The sequence below is a fragment of the Cryptomeria japonica genome, chromosome 1 (genome assembly GCF_030272615.1).
Source record: "Cryptomeria japonica chromosome 1, Sugi_1.0, whole genome shotgun sequence".
Taxonomy (NCBI): domain Eukaryota; kingdom Viridiplantae; phylum Streptophyta; class Pinopsida; order Cupressales; family Cupressaceae; genus Cryptomeria; species Cryptomeria japonica.
In genome coordinates this window covers 516,985,035-516,993,689 of record NC_081405.1, presented here as the reverse complement: position 1 = coordinate 516,993,689, position 8,655 = coordinate 516,985,035, and positions in this window count along the sequence as shown.

Below are 8,655 nucleotides of genomic sequence, written 5' to 3'. Positions count from 1 at the left end.
ATTCTCCCAACACCACATAGGCTTCAATAAGAAAATAATAATACCAAACACATAATACTATGTTCAAAACACACATGAATAATTCATGAGTGAATTTTTATCTAGATCATTAAGAGAATTTGACTTGGCCATATCACCAAATCAAAAGATAAGCTAAAATCTACCACAAAGACAAAGAACCTACAACTATTGTAGTCTATGATATCACATATGTTTGATCGATTATGTCAAACAATATGTCTTCCTTGTCTATATTTCCATATTTCACATACACAACCACCAAGGTAATTTCAAGTCATTGCATCTAGAATCAAGCATCAATATCTTGCAATTTGTTTCTTTCCTTGCACCAAGTTCAAGCCAAGCAAGTAGTTAAGGAGAATCAATCTTCAGAAAAAGAAAGAAACCATTATAGAGTAGGGTATTCATTGAAAACTCTTTCAACCCTCCCTCCATTGAAAGAGTGTGTTTTCAAGATTATCTACAAAACTACCATTCATACTATCTTTAACAAAGTAAGAGGATCAAAACAATAGAATTAAAAAATACATTGAAAAATTAAATATTCAAAATTTCAAGACATTATTGTCATATGGTATATTAAAACAAAAAATGATATTAACACAATATATATGACAATGTGTACAAATGAAATGTAATAGCATAAACAAATAGCAAAATAGAAGAGACAAGTGTATCAAATCTTTGTAAGTTTATTTAATCTAAAATTGTCAATGGTCATTAATTTTTTAAAATATTGAAGTATTTAATGACAAAATTAGGAGAATCCTTGCAACTATGTAATGATGTCAGTGGTGCAAGCTCTCTCCAACCTTTAGATATGGGTTTCCCTTCAACCAACCTATTTTCTTTGGCAAACTTAGATTTCAATTTGAAATTCAAAATAATGTTCTTTGTCACAATTATCAAAAATTTGATTGCCTGTTTTAGAGAGAATGGTCCATGAATATGGTTCACATGACATATTTATAGCTATAACTGAGCTACCTGAATAAGTAATTGGAATAAAAAAGGTTCTATATTAAGATAAATAAAAACATGGCATTGCATGTGAAGATAAATGTGTCCATGCCTCTATTTTAGATAAACAAAAAAAAATAAAAAATACAATTTTTAGACAACCAACTATTAATGACTAAAAAGGGGTAAAAATTTATTCAATCTTAGAAAAAAATACAAAGACAAAACGGCCACACGCCCAGCAAAGGAAAATAATTACACAACCCTATCAGTGTCATTACTTATTGATATTTTCCAAACCTAGGAAACTATGAATTTGTGTGAGGATCTTTAGTGTAGGTCATTCTTAAATGACGATAATTCTTCACTCCTACATTGTTCAATGTTTCATAGTTGATGCGGGACCTCCATGTGGATCCTTTTTTCATGCCAGGACAATTTGGATTCCACAAGGCAAAGAGCTAGGCTTAATGTATACTTTGCTCATAAGATTTGAATTTGACTTTTAAATTTTTTATCCTCCAAGAATGAGCATACCAATGTATTAGGAAGAAGTTTCTAGAGTATCATGTCAATATTATATCTTACTTTGCAATTCTTCGACTCTAAAATTGAGGATTCAAAAAAATCATTGTATTTCTCTAACATATTGTTCTACTATTAGTTAGTTTTTGGCTTAAGAAATTGTGATGAGAATTGTTACTACAAGGAGGTGCCCATTATGTTCAAGTATCACTAGTAGGAGCACAAAATGATTACACATAAACTACCAAATTTTTATATCACAAGTCATTAATGAGTGAGTTTAATTTGTAGTATACTATATCTTCTTCTACATCATCTATGACAACACAACTCAAATGGTGTGGCAATAAAAAGAATATCTTGAAAAGGTTCAATATAGTACACAAAATAGCACCAATGGTTGACACACATATCGCACTTGAATTAAACCATCCAATGGTATATGGCTAAGGTTGAGGCCTCAATGATAGGTTTAATCCCTAGGCCACTTTAAATGAAATCAACATCTTCCAACCCCATTTTTAAAAATGTGTTGTTCTCATTGTCCATCAACCCCATCTAGGAATGGAACAATCTCCTATTTGTTTTTTGGATTTTTGTTAAGTGTTATATTTGCAATAGGTTTAGAAACCATCATTTTCTTGCCTTAATCTGCTGCTAATGTAATAGACCTCTATGCTTACAACTAAGCAAACAAGTCTTTCCAAAAATAAAATCCATCAAAAGAGCAACCACTAGGATTTTACATACCGCACTACTCAATAGTATTGTGTTTACTTCTTTTATTCGTCAAATATCTTCTAAAAGTGGTGCAAAGGTCATTTTCCTTCTTGCTTTAAATTTGGCTTTACTCTATACTATGAGTTCTTATTCTTAGGCTTTTGCTCCCAATGTGCATGAAATCCATGTTAGTGTAGGTTATATGGTCTCAATAAAAACCTATACTTTGGGGTTATTTTATTCAATCTTGAGAACAATTAGCTAGAATTTGAGAATAATTTTTGGTATAATCTTAGGTAAAACAATTACAACTTGGCACAACTAAGAGAACTTAGTTTATTAAGAAACATAATTGTTAATAGAGTAATTGGTTTCTTTGAAAGAATCAACAAAAACATCAAACAATCAAATAGGAGTAAGACCACCATCATGAGTAGTACAATAGTTACCCAATAAGTTTTACAACCAAGAAAAAACTTGAATTGGGAAAAGTGGCATTCTCTAAGTTAGAGAAGTAATCCATAACATAATGTAATGTTGGCCTATTCAGTGGGTTCCCATAGGCTAATGAGTTGGTGCTAGGGGACTTCTGATGATAGTTTGATCTAGCTTTTGGCAATAAAAGGTATTTCTTTGAGCTCAAGTGGTTGAGTTTAACATAACACCCTTTTCTAGAGTAGTTTTTGACAAATTTCCCACTTACCATTTTTGATAAGTCAACCCAAGCACTGACTAAGCCAATTGTCAATATTTCTATTTTTAGATGTGTTGTTGGATAATTATATGTTAATATCTCAATTTTAAAGGTGGTCCAATGTATTTAAATTAAATAACAATCAAGTTAGAAAGTTTAATTAAATATTTAACTTTATTGTTATTTGATTTATTTAATTATTGACTATATGGGTGCCCAAATGATAAACTAAAGTTCAAATATTAGACAAAGTACTATGTTGGAATGGGCACCACTTTATGGGAGGCATAAGGATTTTAAATAAAATTCAAAAAGCAAGACATCTAGGGCACTAGGGATTTTGGAGGCCATTATTGAGGTATCTAGGGCTTTTTGTGTTTGTTGTTCAATATTGTATTATTTGGAGATGTATTTCATTGTTTTGGGCTCCATATTTGGGCACCAATTTGTTGGATATTTACAACATTATACTCTTTTTACACTTGCAACAAATGGATATATTTGATAATGCATTGTAATGAGATTTCACTATCTAAGTATCTTTCGTTTTGATGATATATTAGTTTACCAATTTATTGTTGATTGTGGGTATTTCAAAATATTGTATTTGTGGAGTTATTCTTGTTCATTATTATTGCAATATCTATCTATTGTGAATCATAACTTTTGCATCTCCATTTTCATCTATAAAACACTTCAAAACATAAAATAAAAACAAAAAACAATAGTGTATGTTATACATAATATGGCTTCAATACACTAAGCAATTTATTTAAATTTTGAAAATCTATCTTGCCTTCAAGTATTGAAAGACCAATATTTTTCAATACTTATGTTATTTAGCCTCCAAACAACTTCATTGATAAAGATGTCAAATCCTAGGGAGCTTGTTCATGCTAGCAGTGTTGACCAAAGTGATCAATTATCCCAACTTGTTTACATGCATGGTGTTGCTCAAAATTATCTCTTTGCCATTACATGGCATATTTATAACATCTCTAGTATTATTCTAGAAGATCTAGAAGCTTGATCTCTTCCCCTATGATCATGATAAGGATATGCCTTTTCTTTCGAATCGAATACTCAAGAAGAAAAGAAAGAAAAAAAATTACATGAAGCTAAGATTTTACTCCAAATTGTAAATGTTGAACTTACAAGATATAACTATAGTATGCAAATTAGATGTCAATTCCATCTATTCCTAAATACCAAATGTTTGCCAAAGAGCATAGACTAGATGGTTCAATTTGATGGTTAAGTCGTTGAAAGAAACGTATAATGGTCACAAGTTCAAATCCTTAAATTCAACTCTTGCATAAGTATAAAGCAACTTATATTATTGAAAGTTATAGGGGGCGCATGATTAAGAACTCGCAAATAATTATTGGAAGTTATAGGGGTCGCACAATTAAGAACTCACAAATAATGTTTTGACTAGTGCTGATTCCTCTATTTAAAAAAATATATACCAGATAGTTGAATGGTATAAAAAAGAAAAATTTGCTAGTATAAAAATTTTACTATTTACCCCTGCCAATGTTTTACTACCTTTAAACATTAAACAATTCAACAATATTTTTTTTCCAATAAAAATAAGACAATTGCTTGCCACTTTTTAATATGGATGAGATGTAAAATTGCTATTTTCCTATTTTAATATTGATTCATTTGATCTATAGTAGCACTACCATTACACTCCAATTTAGTATTAAATGCACAATCATGGTGAATAAATCCATTGCTTTAAGCATCTTTAGTGTTGAAGCGACACACTTGTAATGTAATAACCTCATTAGACCAAATGTCCTAGAGAGAGAGTCCAATGTGCATGGAATGAATGAATGAAGATTTTTAATGGCATCTGCAAGACCAGGCAGTCTATGGGGTCTGGGCGTCATAATGTAATAACCTTATTAGACCAAATGTCCTACACAGCAAGTCTAATGTGCATGGAATGAATGAAGGAAGATTTTTAATGACTCCGCAAGACCAGACAGTCTATGGGACCAAGACCCAGCCAAACCCCAGATTGGGAACAATACACTTCTTATTATATCATATTATATTTAAACCTCAAGAAAACATGAAGGTCATCAACATTTCAAAACACGTCGCCACGGGTGATACCAAATAAATATAATTCAACCGAAGACCATACCCTTTGAATATTCAAGCACAAAAATATCTTCCCAACCTACTTCAAAGCTGGTAATATCCGATTCGAAGCAAAACTGCTTGGGAACTCTGAAACAATGAAGTCTGTTTCTGAATTATGAGAACTGTTCTTCATTGTAGTGGTCAGAGCTGTGAATTCCAATAAGTGAAGTCCCTTTGTTTATAGACATTTTATGTAAGTAGCCAGGAGTGGGGCTAGCATTATTAAGTCTCTTATAATTACAAATGAGGTAAATGAAAGAAATGGCAGGGACCCTGTTGATTTGAGGTTTATAACCATGAAACTCAATTCCTTGTTGCTTCCTCCATTCCCGAATAGAGGCTATGTGCTCTATGTTCATACAGGTGAGATTTTATTAAAGGATTGCACTCTTCTTCTCTTTCTGCGAGATTCAATCGCCTACTCTCTTCACTTGGTGATCTTAAAGCTAGAGACCTGCTCGTGGATAACCAAGCAGTGCATTGTAATCTTTATGGTGAGAAGTTAGATCATTCTTTCTGAAATGGACAAAACGTAGTCTGCCATCGCAAAATTCTCAGGTGAGAACTAGTGATTTTTTCAGTGTGAATAGCTTGAGCTTTTTGTGAAAATAGTTTCTGGGAACTTATGTGGCTAAATGAGGCTTCCAAAGGTGCAGATGGGATCTTGTATCCGATACACTAGCAAAATATTCAAATTTAATATTCTGGTTTTGGTGATTTGATAACCTTGTTAAAAATTAAAGTAAAATTTGCTTGTGAACGTACCACTATGGAAATTTGGAACTCTTTTGCAGTGGGTAATGCTCGGAGTTGACTTGATTTGCACTTGGTATTTTTGCTTTTCTGAAATTTATACAGATTAGATGAAATTTCTGTTGACACAGAACAGGAAATATAAATCTTTTTGCATGGTGAAATCTACATCTGATTGCACAGGAATTGGTGAGCAGAACCTAGCGCAGTCTAAAGGATAACTGTTGCTAGTTAGTTCAGCGAGGTCGCAGCAGCAGGTTTAAGGCGACCACAACGCCAAGGAGCTGTATATGTTCGCATGTAGCTCCATTGCCTATCCTGTTCTATCCACAATGGACTCCCTCTCTTCAGTGGGACTGATTCTGTGACACAGCAGCAACTTGACATCGAGTTCGGTGTAGGTTAGTCAAACAAGAAAAAAATCAACAGGTGTTTGATCAGGATTGAATTCATGGTGTTGTATCTTTAAGTTGTGAACTGTCGAATTGGTACTGTTCATCTACTTTCACAAGCCCTTTCTCAAAGGAGCACCTTCTCTGTAAACATAGTTATACCATAAGATAATCCAAAAAACCGTCTGTACCAACATGGCACTCATTTACTAAGGTCATGATGCAGAGCATCCTGCCTACCTGTGGCAAAATGGGAACATCGAAATAGAGTTTGGACTTCTATCAAAGCATAATGGAGAGGGGAATTTTGTCAGATATTTAAAATGGGGAATTAAAGACAGTGAGCCTTTTGTCCTCAACGAAATGGAATATATGTGCAGATTGGATGTGTAAAGAAGGCTTTTTTACACTTGACAGGCATAACGCCAAATTCCACAACCATTGCCAACATCCTTCCTACGTGTAGAAAGTCTGTGGCTGGCAGATTGTAATGGAAACACCAACAATGGAAGAGAAATATATCAAGGCAGAACAATAAAAGATTATAGAAGATGGCATCGATGGAATAGAGGAGTGTGGGTCTGCATAGAGGGAATACCAGCCAATAAGGTGGAGCTGTGGGGCAAATGAACAAATTAGGGTTACATCACATCATTGAATGAAAATTTGAAGAGCTACAGATAAAACTAAAATAAGAAGATAGGGCTGCGTTAATAAAATGGAGGTGATTTGCATTGGAGGGGAGGAGTCCTAAGGGAAGGCACCGACCAATTTGTTGTATCAGAGAAGGAAGTAAAATCTGTGGGGCTTCACATCTAGTGAGAGAAGTATTGCGAGGTTTAAGGTGCTAAATTTAGAGCCAAAATTATAAGAACTCAGAAATCTGAAACAAGGATTTATACAAGAACACAGAACACAAAACTTATCCTGGGAAAACCCTCCACCTGAGGGTGAAAAACCCAGCCACACTGAAAATATCTTTATTATCAAAATAAATCAGATACAAAGCTGAAGTGCTCAGAAGTAATGATTGTTATCAAATTAACAATCAACGGAATGACTTCTACAAAGCATAACACACATGTCCTCTTTCTACATATATAAAGAAAGGATTCAAATAAACAACCCGAACTCTGCTGAAGAATACCTCCTCCAAGTACTATCACGACCGAAGACAGAAACAAGAGAAAATCATGGTCTTTCTACTAATTAACACGCTCACTGAATGTGACTCCTCTATTCTGAAGATAACGCATACACTGAATAACACCAAGATGCAAAAGACAGATCGAACAACTGAACCTCTCGCCATCGGTAAACGACTCAATAAATAGAAGAATGGAAGAAAAATAAAATATACGAAGAGAAAACCAAACGCCATGCGAAATAGAGAGACATCGGTTACATGACCGACAACAAAAGAAATAGCAACGGACGGAAACCCATCCGACAGTAACTGCTGCCAACTCACTGAACTTCCATGAAGTCGAAAACAACATATCCTTATGTGGTGACGGAAATTAGAAGGGACGGAAAACACAAACATCATGCTTGAAGATGAACACAAAGATATCACAAATATGAAGCTCAACCAGCCATCGAGCAAAAGAGGAAGAGCTTTATGAAATAATGCGATCAGCAAAATGATGTCTCGCGAAGATACATGCGTTAACACTCCCTCTTAACAAGAGATATCATTTACTGAAATTCAAGTCATGGAATCTCTCTACATGACAAAAATAATATGAAAACAACAAAACTTAATCACGGATTCTCTCAACGTGATAGGCATCATGGATTCACTCAACATGATGTTCACCATGGCTACTCACATGAGTGAAATAACACAAGCTCACATCACGGAGTCACTCAACGTGATGTTGTCATGGAGTCTCATTTGGTTTTTGCCATACCTCAAGTCCAAGGAAGTAGCGCATAAGACCAAGATCTTTCATTTCAAACTCAGAAGCTAACTCCTCCTTACATTTAATAATGAGACTATCTTCACCGGTGAAAAACAAATCAACATAAAATACTAAGATTAAGGCTTTATCATCAATTACCTTGAAATATAAATCAGGATCAGCATCATTCTTAAGAAAGCCCAAGCTCAATATGTAATGATCAATTCTCTCAAACCAAGCACGTGGAGCTTGCTTAAGGCCATACAAGGCCTTTTTCAATCTGCACACATGTGATTCCTTATCATGAATCACAAAACCCTCTGGTTGTTCAATATAGACCTCTTCTTCAATTACCCCATTCAAGAATGTCGTCTTCACATCCATTTGATGAAGTTTCCATCTTTTAACTGCTGCAACAGCTATAATAGTTCTAATAGAAGAGTAACGTGCTACAGGTGCAAACGTCTCTTCATAGTCTATACCTTCATTTTGAGAAAAAACTCTAGCTACAAATCTAGCTTTATATTTT